Genomic DNA, 15,104 nt, shown 5'->3' with positions numbered 1-15,104 from the left:
TCCCAGCGTGTCATACCTGCTGCCTCATCCCGATTCCCACGGCCCCTCTACAGTCCCACGCGGGACCTTCTCGGCCGGGCAGAGCTGCGTTCAGCTTCACAGCCAGGGGGCCCAGCCCTGCGAGCAACCCCGGAGGGCAGGAATGCGACTAGAGCTGGAAAAAAAAAAAAAGAGCTGGGGGAGGGGGGAAATCTGGGGTGGCCGCAAGGTGCAAGGGCCGGGTTAGAGACGAGAAGAGGTTACTTTCTTTGTGAGTCGATGACCTACCAAGCTAGAAACCAGTCTTGAGTGAATAGGGGGTACAGTGGGATTTCGCTGGAGCCATAAAGCTCTTCACCTTAGGAGGACTGTGCCCGGATTCGGGGACTCCGTGTGGCCAGCCGACCTCACTTCGTCTCCCCCTTTCCCCCAAGAGACTCTATACCTCTAGTGGTATGATTAGAGTCATTACAGTGCTCGACTTGGCATTGTTCTCTCCGGTTTCCTCCCCTCTAAACCACTGCTTGCTATGAGTCCCAATAATGTGAAAACAGGTGGTCTGAGTCTCTCAGTGGAGTTCCTTTGTTAGAGATCCTCACCTGGGCAATTCGAAAGAAGAATCTAAGTTACATAAGATGAGGCGTAGTAACAGCAAAGGTTGTTTTTAGAAAACTTTATCCTATTTAGAACGACTGGGCAGCCTCGACTTAGTTACTGAGTTTTATCCTTGCACTAAATGAAGAATTATTGCACCAGACACTGCAGCTGCCCCAGTGTTTTCCTGCTTTATTAGTTCTACAGTACATATGAGTAAGCAAAGCCTCTTCTTGGAGTTTGCCCGTTTTCTCACCGTAAACTGCGTTTGATCGTGTGCACTTTGTAGCAAGAATATTTCAAGTAATCCGACAGGACAGAACCAGTACTAACCTACACATCTGTATGGGCTCTATGGCTTAGTTGGTTAAAGCGCCTGTCTTGTAAACAGGAGATCCTAGGTTCAAATCCCAGTAGGGCCTTAACATTTTCCGCTGCACTGCAAACCAATCTCCTCTCCAAAAAACCAAACTGGTTGCCATCGAGTCAATTCCGACTCACAGCGACCTCATACGACAGAGTAGAACTGCCACATAGGGTTTCCGAGAAGCGCCTGGTGGATTCGAACTGACCACCTTTTGGTTAGCAGCCTTAGCTCGTAACCACTACCCACCAGGCTTTCCTCTCTATCTCTATCCCCAGCTACCCCTAAATTCTCTACCGTGCTTCCAAAAAATACCAAATCCACTGCCATAGAGTCGATTCCGACTCATAGCGACCCTATAGGAGAGAGTAGAACTGTCCCATATGGTTTCCAAGTAGCACCTGGTGGATTCTACCTAAATTTTGGTTAGCAGCTGTGGCTCTTAACCACTACACCACCCGGGTTTCCCTCCTGTGCTTACTGTACTCTCAATTCTGATTCTATTAATGCCAAGCAATTGTGGCTGCAGAATTCCCACTTCCAAAGGAAAAGTGAAATGCCCTAAATAACTCTTCATGTAAGTTTTTGCATTAAATTATGCAAGTTCTTTCTCTCCAAAAAATATTTATTGAGCTTCCGGTATGAGATATGCACAGATTCAGAATGTGCACAGCTGTGGCTAGCAAAATGTTATTTGTATTTATCCTCCCATCCAGCAAACCCTTTGTTACCAATCAATTCCAAACACGCGGGTAAAAATGCAAAATGAAACAGTAATGTGGCTCATCTGTTTAAAATTTATAATAGAAAAAGACAAAATAACCCACGTGTCAATTAACTGAGGTTGATTGAATAATCTATGGTATATACGTACATCTGTGTTATGGACCCATTTGTGTCCCCCAAAAAGATACATTGAAGTTCTAACCCCCAGTATGTGTGAATGTGAGCTTGTTTGGAGATAGGATCTTTGAAGATGTTACCAGTTAAATTAACACGACCTCATACTTGATTTTTTTTTCATACTTGATTAGGGTGGGCTCTAATCCCTTCTGAGTGATATCCATATAAAATAAGAGAAAAGACACAGAGACACAGAGGAAAATGGCCATGGAGTTATGCTGCAGGCTTAAGCCAAGAATACCTGGGGCTACCAAAACCTGGAGGAGACAAAACGGGCCTTCCCCTAGAACCTCTGCAAAAACATGGCCCTGGTGACATCCTGAAAGGAGCTGTGGTGGCACAGTGCTAAGTGCTCAGCTTCTAACCAAAAGGTCAGTGATTGGAACTTGCCAGCCACTCTAGGGAAGAAACATGTGGCAGTTGGCTTCCATAAAGATTAAACCTGTTGCAGTCGAGTGGATTCTGACTGACAGTGGCCCTATAGGTCAGAGTAGACATGCTCCACAGGATTTTTTTTTTCATATGCATGCTAAAGCTGGACAATGAATAAGGAAGACTGAAGAAGAATTGACATCTTTGAATTATGGTGTTGGTGAAGAATATTGAAGATACTATTGACTGCCAGAAGAATGAATAAATCTGTCTTGGAAGAAGTACAGCCAGAATGCTCCTTAGAAGCACAGATGGCAAAACTTCATTTCATGTACTTTGGACATGTTATCAGGAGTGACCAGTCCCTAGAGAAAGACAAATTCTGTCTTAGTTATCCAGTGCTGCTATAACAGAAATACCCCAAGTGGATGCTCTTAACAAAGGAAAATTTATTTTCTCACAGTCTAGTAGGCTAGAAGTCCAAATTTAGGGCATCAGCTCCAGGGGAAGGCTTTCTCTCTCTGTGAGCTCTAGGGGAAGGTCTTTGTCCTCAATCTTTCCCTGGTCAAGGAGATTCTCAGGCACAGGATGTACTTTGCTCCTGGTGCTGTTTTCTTGGTGGTATGAGGTCCCCAACTCTCTGTTAGCTTCCCTTTCCTTTTATCTCTTGAGAGATGAAAGGTGGTGCAGGCCACACCCCAGGGAAACTTCCTTAACACTGGATCAGGGAGGTGACCTGAGTAAGGGTGGTGTTACAATCCCATCCTAAGCCTCTTAATGTAAAATTGCAATCACAGAATGAAGGACAACCAGACAGTGATGGGAATCATGGTCTAACCAAGTTGATACACACATTTTGGGGGGACATTTTTCAATCCATGACAGACATCATGCTTGATAAAGCAGAGGGCCAGTGAAAGAGAGGAAGACTTGCGATAAGACAGATTGACACAGTGCCTGCAACCATGGGCTGAGGTGTAACAATGATTATGAGGGTGGCACAGGTGCAGGGAGTGTTTCTTTCTGTTGCACATAGGGTCACTAAGAGTAGGAACTGACTCAATGGCACCTAACAACAACTAATAACAACAGCGGCATATAGGAGTTCCTGGCTGTTACAAATAGTTAAGTGCTTGGCTAGTAACTGAAAGACTGGTGGTTTAAAACCATCAACAGCTGACCAACAGCTAGAAGTTTAAATCCACCAGACACTCTTCAGAAACCCTATGAGGGAGTACTCTCTGTCCTATAGGGTCATTATGAGTTGGAATCGACTCGATGGCAAAGGGTAGGGGTGCCTCAGAAGAAAGACCTGGGGATCTACTTCATTAAAAACTCTATGAAGTCTATTTATGGGGCAACTGGTTGGTGTATTTTTTTAATGGCACATGTCATCTGTATATCTCCTTTGCTGAGGTGTCTGTTCAAATATTTTAACCACTTTTTAATTGGGTTGCTTGTGTTTTTTATTGTGTGTTTTAAGAATTTATTGTATATCTTAGATTCACTACCAGGAGCAGTTGCCATGGAGTTGACTCTGACTCATGACAACCCATGTGTTGCAGAATACAACTTGAAGACAAGTGGTATCAGATATGAGTTTTACCTCATATGTTTTGATGCTCTGTTATTTGGTGCATACACATTCAGGATTGTTATGTTTTCTTGGAGAACTGACCCCTTAATCGTTACCTAATGTCCTTCTGTACTTTTGATAATTTTCCTTGCCCTGAAATCCGACTTGTCTGAAATTAATACAGCAAGTCCAACTTTCTTTTGATTAGTGTCATCATGGTGTCTTAGTTACCTAGTTCTGAGTTTTTGGATATAACAGAAATACCACCAGTGAATGGTTTAACAAAAATAAATTTATTCTCTCATAGTCTGGGAATCCAGAAGTCAGAATTCAGGGTGCCAGCTCCAGGGGAAGGCTTTCTATTTCTGTTGGCTCTGGGGGAAGGTCCTTGTTATCAGTCTTCACTGGGCGAGGAGCTTCTCATTGTAGGGACCCCCCGCCCCCCATTCCAAAGAATGCACTGTTCTCCTGGCTCTCAATTCATGGTGGTATGAGGTCCCCGTGTCTTTGTGCTTACTTTTCTCTTTTATATCTCAAAAGAGATAGACTTAAAACACAACCTAATTTTATAAATTGAGTCCTGCATCATTATCATAACTGCCATTAACCCCACCTCATTAACATCATAAAGGCAGGATTTACAACACATAGGCAAATCACTTCAGATGACAAAATGATGGACAATCACTCAATATTGAAAATCATGGCCTAGCCAAGTTGACACACATTTTTGGTGGACACAATTCAGTCCATAACACCTGATACATCTTTCTCCATCTTTTTACTTTAATCTCTGTGTCTTCATATTTAAAGTGGGTTTCTTGATTATGCTGAGTGAAATTTGGCAGTTGTGAAAGGTCAAATATTGTATAAGACCATTAGTATAAAAAAACTTGAGAAATAGTTTAAACAGAGAAGAGAATATTCTTTGATTATGAGAGGGGAAGGGAGGGAGGGAGGTTTTCATAAATTAGATAGTAGATAAGAACTATTTTAGGGGAAGGGAAAAACAACACACAATACATGAGAGGTCAGCACAACTGGACTAAACCAAAAGCAAAGAAGTTTCCTGAATAAACTGATCACTTTGAAGGCCAGCGTAGCAGGGGCAGGGGTTTGGGGACCATGGTTTCAGAGGATATCTAAGTCAATTGGCATAATAAAATCTATTAACATTCTGCATCCCACTTTGGAGAGTGGCGTCTGGGGTCTTAAAGGCTAGAAAGTGACCATCTAAGATGCATCAATCGGTCTCAAACCACCAGGAGCAAAGGAGAATGAAGAACACCAAAGACACAAGGTAATTATGAGCCCAAGAGGCAGAAAGGGCCACATAAAGCAGAGACTACATTAGCCTGAGACCAGAAGAACTAGATGGCACCCAGCTACAACCGATGACTGCCCAGACAGGGAACACAACATAGAACCCCTGAGGGAGCAGGAGACCAGTGGGATGCAGACCCCAAATTCTCATAAAAAGACCAGACTTAATGGTCTGACTGAGAATAGAAGGACCCCAGAGGTCCTGGTTCCCAGACCTTCTGTTAGCCCAAGACAGGAACCATTCCCAAAGCCAACTTTTTAGACAGGGATTGGACTGGACAACGGGATAGAAAATGATACTGAGGAAGAATGAGCATCTTGGCTCAAGTAGACACATGAGACTATGTTGGCATCTCCTGTCTGGAGGGGAGATGAAAGAGCAGAAGGGGTCAGAAGCTGGCAGAATGGACCCGAAAAGAGAGTGGAGGGAAGGAGTGTGCTGTCTCATTAGGGGGAGAGCAATTAAGAGTACATAGCAAGGCGTTCATAAATTTTTGCATGACAGCCCAAATTGATTTGCAACCTTTCACATAAAGCACAATAAAAATTAAATAATAAAGTAAAGTAGGTTTCTTGAAAACAACAGGTAGTGGATCTTTTTTTTTTTTAATCTACTGTGATAGTCAGTCTTTTGATTGGTATTGTAATGCTTAATGCTATGTTTCAACTTGGCTAGGCCATGAATCTCAGTGGTTTGGCATGTGCTCTTCCATAATGTAATCACCTTCCGTTTCCTGATCTGATGTGACTGATCAATAAGCTGAAAGTAAAATTTCCTTGGGGATGTGGTCTGTCTCTAGTATAGAAAAGGATGTTCTGGCAAAGCTCACTCTGTCTTGACCCTGCACTCTTCTCAACGCCCAGCCTCTGATTCTTGGGACATAAACCTGCAGAAGTCTCTAGCCTGCCACCTGACCTAGAGATCTTGGATTCACCAGCCCCTCCAAGCCCATGAGGCAGCAGAGAACTTCAGCCTGCTGCCAGATCCATGAATTTGGAACTTTCCAGCCCCCAGAATTTCATGAGCTATTTCCTTGAAATAAATCTCTCTATACGTTTATAGATACATTTCACTGGTTTTGCTCCTCTAGAACACCGAGATTAAAAATACATATATTTAGTCTACTTATATTTAAAGCGCTATCTGTATATTTAATTAATATCTACCATATTGGCAATGGCTATCTATTCATTGCCCTTGTTATTTGCTTCTTTGTCTCTTTCTTTCTTTTGCCTTCTCTAGTTTAATTGAGCATTTTGTTGCCCTAGCATTTGCAATATACCTCTACAACTAAGTCCACTTCCAAATAACACTGTATCACTTCACGAGTAGTATAAATACCTTATAACAGAGTATTATGAAATCTTCCCTCCCATCACTTATGACATTGCTGTCATACATTTCACTTACCCTTAAGGTCTAATCTACCAATATATCATTGCTATTATTATTTTAAAACAAATTGCTGTCTGTTAGGTGAGTTAAATGTACGGAAAATAAAACATGCAAAATGTTGATTAACATTTCATGGCAGACCTCAGGAATATGTAAATAAAGAAGAGGATGATAGAAATATGTATGTACACAACTTGATTGAAGTTGGGAAAATCAGTAAAAACTGTATTGAAAGATGATATGGATATTAGTGTAACTTTTTTAAACATAGTTGTCTGTTAGATGGCTGTACAGTGAAACCTGAGAGAGCCACATTCAGCAGGGTTGCCATGTTTTTCCACGTCTCACAAGTTTTCTGCCTTTGACAGTGTAGAGTCTTACCCCTTTATTACACTCCTTTTAATGGAAAATATTTTAGTTTTCCTTCTCTGACAGTTTTCCACCTTACACAGATTTCAGCTTTTGCAGATTTTACTGGACTCTACTCAGTTCTATCAGAATCCCAGAGACTTGAGATGCAAGCACACTATAAGAAAATTATAGTAATTCTGGAAAATTAGACACAACTGCCAAACCCAGGATTGAAACACGGACCTCTATATCTTCAGTCTATTGCTCTCCTAACTGAGCTATTTCAGCTGCCTGAAGGTACTTAATTTAGCCACTCTTTCAAAATATTAGTTAACTTTTTATTTGCCAGCCCCTTGTGTTTTTACAAACCTAATCTTACCTTATCCAATATTACCCACTCACCCACCCAAAATTGTATGGGCTCATTTGTCTTCCAAGCCTAAAAACTGGATTCAATTGTTGGACATATTGGGTAGGTTGGCACAGGACGAAGGGGGCAAAAAAGGGGAGGAGTAAGTAAAACAGGAAGAAGCTTTTCTGCTTGGTAGCCTTTGGCTGTTCTATGCTCCAAACACTGCTCAGGTAACTAAGGGAATTCCAAATGAAATGACTGAGCCTGTTCTTTCTGTCTTCTTTCAATCTTTATTTTCTACCATGCTTTTCAATGACACTGGAAAAGAGAACAGAGAATTGTCGAGCACTTCAACGTGGGAGTGACATATTTGCTTCTGACTAAGAAATCCTGGGCAAGCCAATTCTGTGTTCTCCATATCCTTCCTTTTTCCTTGTCTTCCTTGTGCTGAACACAGCCGCCCTGGGCTGTGAGGAGACACAGGGAGTATAAATGGGGAATCACTTCAAGGCAATCCATCAGATAATGTGTTTATTTCCACATGAGTGTTCAAAATGTGTTTTAAAAAGGAGGAAAATACAGAATTCTTGGAAATCTTACAAAGCAGACCTGTGTGCATAATTTTGAACCTTCTCAAGGTTAGGACACACTCCTTTGTGCCACACCTCTCTCACTACAAATACATCATGAAGCTCCTCCTTGAAATACTACCCAAATTTATAAGGGGTCTTTGCAGATTCCATAATTGGCCAAAGAGAAAATCCACTGTTTCAAATTCCACTTTTTCTTAAGCCTTTAAGCTGTATTCTCTTAAGCTGCTACACCGGGAAATTCATAAGGAGATTGCAGACCAAATAAACACCATTTCTGCTGCTAGGACATTTCATCCCATCAGCTGACTCCAAATTTCCCTCCTTAGTAAACCACCTGGGGGCATTTTTTCATAAGTACCAGGAAAGATCTATGATAGAACTTTTGTATTTTCAACTTCTCTCTTTGTCTACCTTTTCTTTTTCTTTCTTTCTTTTTTTCTCTCTCTCTCTTCTTACAAAGCTTTTCAGGTGGAACATCTTAAAGAGAAGAGGGGATTGCCACAATCTGGGAGATGATATCTTGGTACTTATATTTGAGAAAAGACCCTTGTGTGGAATATATGGGGAAACCCTACAAAACCATAAAAGACTGAAAAATTCATCTGAAAGAGGGAAGATTAGACATGTGCTTCACAAGAGTATTCCCAACTGCCCAATAAGTAACTTTAAAAGCTACCCTGGTGGTGTAGTGCCTAAGAGCTATGGCTGTTAACCAAAAGCTCAGCAGTTCAAATCCACCAGGCACTCCTTGGAAACCCCCTGGGGCAGTTCTACTCTGCCCTCCAGGGTCAGAATTGACTCAATGGCAGTGGAGTTGGTTTGGTTTGGGCTTGGTGTGAGGGCCACAAACAATACAAGATGGGTCCTGCCTAAAAAGGACTTTGGGGAAAAACCAGAGTACCTATCTAAGCAGTGCCTGGACCAGGAGAAAAAAAAACCAAACAGCTGACTTCATGGTAATGTAGTGGGAACCCATTAACTAGTACAAGAACAACCCCAAGAACATATAGATTCGATATGTTTTTTTCTTTTCTTGATCCTCCTGCAAGTATCCTTGCACAGAAGAACTAAGTATGTAAGTTAACATCCCACACTGTCCTCTATGGACCTCTACCTGAGTGACAGTCTATGCTTTGTTGTCCATCCTGAGAATCTTCATGTCAGCTTCTGTATGTCTAAAAAACAAAAACAGAAACAAACAAACAAACAAAAAACACTGCTGGGGTGTCAATTCCTACTCATCGCCACCCTATGGTTCTAAGTAGAACTGCTTCATAGGATTTCTAAGGAGTGGCTAGTGGATTTGGACTGCCAACCTTTTTGTTAGCAGTCATAGCATGCCATAGCTGTTAACCACTGCCCCACAGGGCTTCACTTTCTGTCCGAAGAATCTTAGTGTCAGCCTCAATATGTAGATATTCCAATAATACCTTGTCTGATCAACATGGCTTTTACCACCCTTTTTTCCAAAAATGACCTGTGCCCCTTGGAACCACTCCTGCAGAAAGTCTGGTGGGGTGCAATGATGAAACGTCATTAACTACAAGGAAAATGCAAAATAAAAACACAATGAAATAATACTCCCCTTCACCAAAATGGCTTAAGTTAAAAGGACTGAAAATATCAAGTGTTGCTGATGATATGGAACAACGGAAACTTTCATATATTGCTGACGAGACTGTCAACACACTGGTGCACTATTTATAAATACTGCCTAAAACTATATATATATGACCCTTGTCATGGATTGAATTGTGTCCCCCCAAAAAATGTGTCAACTTGGTTAGGCCATGATTTCCAGTATTGTGTGCTTATCTTCCATTTTGTGAAGGTAATTTTATGTTACCATACAGAAAACTTTATATTGGAAACCCTGGTGGTGTAGTGGTTTAGTGCTACAGCTGCTAACCAAAGGGTCGGGAGTTCGAATCTGCTAGGCGCTCCTTGGAAACTCTATGGGGCAGTTCTACTCTACCCTATAGGGTCACTATGAGTTGGAATCAACTCCAAGGTACTGGGTTTTTTTTTTTTTTTTGGTTAATTTTTATGTTAACGGAGATTAGAGTGGGATTCTAACACCCTTACTAAGATCACATCCCTGATGCAATGTAAAAGGAGTTTCCCTGGGGTGTGGCCTGCACCAGCTTTTATCTTACAACAGATAAAAGGAAAGGGAAGCCAGCAGAGAAGAGGTGACCTCACACCACTAAGAAAGCAGCTCCAGGAGCAGTACACACCCTTGGATCCAGGGTTCCTGCTCCAAGAAGCTCCTAGTCCAGGGGAAGATTGATGACAAGAACCTTCCTCCACAGCTGACAGAGAGAGAAAGCTTCCCCCTGTAGGTGACACCCTAAATTTAGATTTCTAGCCGAGTAGACTGTGAGAAAATAAATTTCTTTGCGTTAAAGCCATCCACTTATGGTATTTCCGTTATAGCAGCACTAGATTACTAAGACAACCCTGATACTCCACAGCTGTATTTAGACCCAAGAAAAATGCATGTTTGCTGCCCTTGAAAGACATGCACAAAAATGTTCATAGCAGCTTTAGTTGTTTCATACATACATCAACAGCAAAAGGAATGAAAAAAGTGTTATGGAAGCAACAGTCAAGAAATCAAACAATGTATTGCATTGGACAAATCTGCTGCAAAAGACCTCTTTAAAGCGTTAAAAAATGAAGATGTCATTTTGGGGACTAAGGTGCACCTGACCCAAGACATGATATTTTCAATTGCCTCATATGCATGGGAAAGTTGGACAACAAATAAGGAAAACTGAGGAATTGATACCTTCGAATTATGATGTTTGTGAAAAATATTGAATATACCATGGACGCCAGAAGAACAAACAAATCTGTCTTGGAAGAAGTACAGCCAAGAGAGTTCCTTGGAAGCGAGGATGGCGAGACTTTTTCTCATGTTACCAGGAGGGACCAGTCTGTGGAGAAGGACAACATGCTTGGTAAGGTAGAGGAGTCAGTGAAAAAGAGAAGGACCCTTGACAAGATGGATTAACCAATGACTGCAAAAATGGACTTAGAAACGATTGTGAGGATGGCGCACGACAGGGCAGTGTTTTGTTCTGTTGTTCTTAGGGTTGCTGTGAGTCAGAACCAACTCTAAGCCACCTAACAACAACAGTATTAATGCAATGGAATATGACAGCAATAAAAAAAAGAACTTCTGCTACTAGAGACAATATGAATGCCTCTAATGAAAAAGATAATGGGTGAAAGAATCTACACTCAAATGAGCACATATGGTATGATTCCATTTATAGTATTTCAATACACAGGAAAACAGTGGTAGAATTCAGGTAATTAGAATTGCCTGGGATAGATACAAGGCAGTTTCTCAAAGCTGAAAAATTCTTTACCTTGGTCTGGATGTTGGTTATATGAGATATACATATGTAATAACTCTTCAAGCTGAATAATTACATTTTATGCATTTTACCCTTTGTGAGCTAAGGCTTAATTTCAACAAAAAGAAGAAAGAAGAATTTCCTTGAATATCTTCTCACCTCCAGTACATCCTATTTTTTCATTAATGCTGTTCAAATTGTGGTCTGCAGACTGGTGCCTTCCAAAAACTGTTTTACCAGTCTGTGAGCATTAGAAACTTTGTATCAATTTTACTATGCCAGTATATTGGACTCCTATTAAATAAAGTGGAAATAATATCAGGGGTTGGGTGAGTGGAATGTGGTACTGGCCACTTAATGGCCAAGCAGTAGAACTGTGTTGAAGCTTATGATACAGTCAGATTGGTTTAATACCTAGCGCTGAAGAGAATATACAAATCTGAGGAAATATTATTATTTATTTTTAAAATTTCTTATTTTAAAATGATATTAACCTTAATCAAGCCTGCTTTATGTATTTCTATTTTACTATTACTAGCTAAACAACCACAAAAAAAAAGCCAGTTGCTTTCAAGTTCATTCTGACAAACGGTGACCTCGTGTGTCTCAGAGTACAATTGTGCTCTGTAGGGTTTCCAGTGGCTGATTTTTTGCAGATGTAGATGGCTCAGCCTTTCTTCCTAGGGCTTCTGGGTGGATTCCAACTTCCAACCCTTTAGTTATCAGACCAAAGTTTCAAACATTTGCATCATCCAGGGGTCTCATTATCTAAAGAGGGAAGTAAAATTAATATTATTTATTTGTAACTCCGGTTTACACGTGGGGAAAGAAGATTAAGAGGGTTAGAGAAGCCAGAAGACAAATAGTATATGTGCCAGAAAGTTGTGATCTGACAACAGGCCTAGGGCAAAACTGGAAATAAAAAAGAGATTGGAAGATAAAAAAGAAATGTTCCGTCAGGATAACAGCTCATCTTTCGGAATCAGCCTCTCTGGAATAAAGGAGGCAATTGCACCAGCAGAGACTTCCCCATTTCCACGAATGCGGTGGGAACAGCGATGAGGCTAGAAGGGGAATGGGCCCAGGGCTTTGAGGTTCACCTAGTGAAAACCAACTTTTTCCCAAAGAAATTCTATCTGGCTCCTCTACTCTTCACATCCTGTTCTTAGCTCAAAAGGAGTCTGAAGAGGGGAACTGTGACCACAGAAAGCCAGAGATCCTGTACAATCGCTAATGATTACATACTGAGCCACCTTTCCCTCAGTCCTAGTATTGGTGCAGAGGCAACGTAGATGAGGCCCTTGCAAGTCGAGTAGGTGACCTCCAAATTGGCTTAGGAATGGCCTGTGACAGACTGGTAGAAAGTGGATAGTTACAGCTTTTAGAGAGAAGAGAAAAGGGGATGATGCATTATGAAAGGCCTCCAGAGCTCTTGGCTTCTCATGTCTTCCACCATAACTGATCCTCCCTTTTCTTCAGAGAAATAGCCTTTTCCTCGCCTTCAAGCCTTCTTCTATAAGGTCCCTCTAAAAGATTTTTTCCTGGCTTAGGTCAAAACACACACACACACACACACAAAAACCTTTTAGTTCATATTCTGGATTGTATGATCAAATCCACATTGATTCACCAGGGTTGTTATTTTTATTCTCAGAATCAATAATTGAAAATATTTATAGGGAAACATAGAATCATTCTATAAGGATGTGACACCTGTCCTGAAACAATGCAGATCTTACCTGAGGTCTTTGGGTTAATGTGTCTGTGCTTTCCATTTTTGACCCATGAGTGTTTAGGACTTGTGCTCCATTTCTTCTTTGGCAGCCTCTTTAAAGGTGGGACTCTCCCAATCACACCCAGACACTGAGTTCAGGGCAGATAGACAAAGAAGTTGCTACACATTTCTATGGCTTCTATCTGCTCCATATCCAGGTCAGCGAATGAGAGGTAGACAAGACATGGCAGCGAGTCTTTGCCTCCTCAGCCCAAACCTGGGTTAAATATCTACTTCTCAACGTTTTAGAACATACTAGAGGATTATAGGAAACAAGGAAACTGCTGTCCTCTTTGGCAAGAATGAATTCATCTTTGCCTGACATTCTTTAAGAATCCTGTGTTCTCCCTACCGAAGAAGGAACAATCATTTTTCCCAAGCACTAGAGCAGGTTTTTTTCTTTCGGATTTTCTAGCCTCTTAACAGTCAACTTTTCCTCAAAAAGTCTTAAAAAGACTGCTTAACAATCTTTGGGGCGTGATGATGGTGGCCCATGTACCAGTGATTGTTGATTATGCTTGGAGAGAATTATGGATAATAGAAATGACAACAAATAACCTTAAGTGAACACCATTATCCCCACAGGTCAGTTAAGAAAGAAACATTAAGGCCACAATAACTCAAGAAAGAAGTGAGTGCGTGAGAGTAAGAGGATCTATGGGTGTGTTTTGTGAAGAAGGAAAAGTGGTAATACGTGGGATTGAACCCACGGCCTCGTGCATGCTAAGCACACGCTCTACCGCTGAGCTATACCCCCTGCCGCCAGCCCCGTGAGGGACTTCATGACTGTTCTCTGAGTACTTGTGAACTAACCCATCAAGATAAAATCATTTAATGTTCAATTCTGCTGTTTCAAAATCCCTGCACTGCACTCTTTCGGACACGGATACACCAAGAGAAGGATACCTTAGTGCTAGAAAGAAAGGTATTGTTCCTCGTTGGGTGGTCTTCCACCAGATTGCCCGGAATCAGCCTCCAATCCGTCAACTGGGTTAATCCCGGGATACAACACTCTCTTGTAATTTGTCTGAATACAGCTTTCTGTATTCTTTTGACTCTTGGAAAAATATTAATGTTATACAGAGGCCAATAAATAAGTAAAACTAGCTCAAGTGTGTGTGAAAATGCTATAAAATTACTGAAACAAATAAATCTAACTTATTTTCAAAACAATAACAAGTAAATCTTTTACACAGCTCTTCGTCCTCATTGTAAAACAAATGAATGGCAAACAAACATTAGATTGTGCTTAGCAGAGTTGTGTGTTTTTATTTTTAATAGTTCTGAGTGTAGAAATTCTGATCCATTTTGTGTAAAATTTAGGCCTGAATAAACGTGTACATATAAACCCTGGTGGCGTAGTGGTTAAGAGCTACGGCTACTAACCAAAAGGTTGGCGGTTCGAATCCATGAGAGGCTCCCTGGAAACTGTAGGAGGTAGTCTTTTATTCTGCCCGATAGGGTCCCTTTGAATCGGAAGCGACACGACCGCAGCTGGTTTTTTTTTTTTTTCTTCAGTAGGGTCGTTATGAATTGGAATCTACTCCACCGTAACGGAAACCCTGGTGGCGTAGTGGTTAAGTGCTACAGGTGCTAACCAAAGGGTCAGCAGTTCAAATTCACCAGATGGTCCTTGGGAACTCTGTGGGATAGTTCTACCCTGTCCTATAGGGTCGCTGTGAGTTGGAAATGACTCGATGGCACTGGGTTGGGTTTTGGGTTTTGGTTTCCACGGTAATGGTTTTGTTTTTGGTTTCGGAATCTTCAGGGAGGAAACCTGGTGGCACGGTCAAATGTTCGAACCCACCACCAGCTCTGCGGGAGAAGGATTTGGCAACTTAATTCTGTAAAGATTACAGCTACGAGTCCAATTTGACTCCACAGCAGTGAATTTTGTTTGCTGCTCTCGACTGCTGATCTAAACCGCTGGTTCCAGATGAAGAAAGGTGCCGGACATTTGCTTCCGTTAAGATTACGGCCAGTTTAAGGGGCCACCTTGAGTCGGAATCTCCTCGACAGCAACGAACAACGTTTAAGCAAGCAGATTGCCAGGCCTTTTCTTCTATGGCCTGGCGGCGTAAGTTCCAGTCGACAACCATTACTTAGCGAAAAGCGTTTGTGCAACCCAAAACCCTCCTCGCATAGGGTAGTGATTCTTTTTC

At 41.5% G+C, this 15,104-nt stretch overlaps 2 non-coding genes across 2 annotated transcripts; one reads left to right on the top strand and one right to left on the bottom strand.

Annotated features, from left to right (window-relative positions):
• The first annotated feature begins 921 nt into the window (after nucleotides 1-921).
• TRNAT-UGU (transfer RNA threonine (anticodon UGU)) lies at nucleotides 922-995 on the top strand. Its single transcript has one exon. It is a non-coding gene; the product is annotated as a tRNA-Thr (tRNA).
• A 12,632-nt stretch (nucleotides 996-13,627) lies between these two features.
• TRNAA-AGC (transfer RNA alanine (anticodon AGC)) lies at nucleotides 13,628-13,699 on the bottom strand. The gene has a single exon. It is a non-coding gene; the product is annotated as a tRNA-Ala (tRNA).
• Between the last annotated feature and the right edge of the window lie 1,405 nt (nucleotides 13,700-15,104).

The sequence above is a fragment of the Elephas maximus genome, chromosome 1 (assembly GCF_024166365.1).
Source record: "Elephas maximus indicus isolate mEleMax1 chromosome 1, mEleMax1 primary haplotype, whole genome shotgun sequence".
NCBI lineage: Eukaryota > Metazoa > Chordata > Mammalia > Proboscidea > Elephantidae > Elephas > Elephas maximus.
Note: the sequence above shows the minus strand (reverse complement) of the source record. Positions and strands in the feature narration are given on the sequence as shown.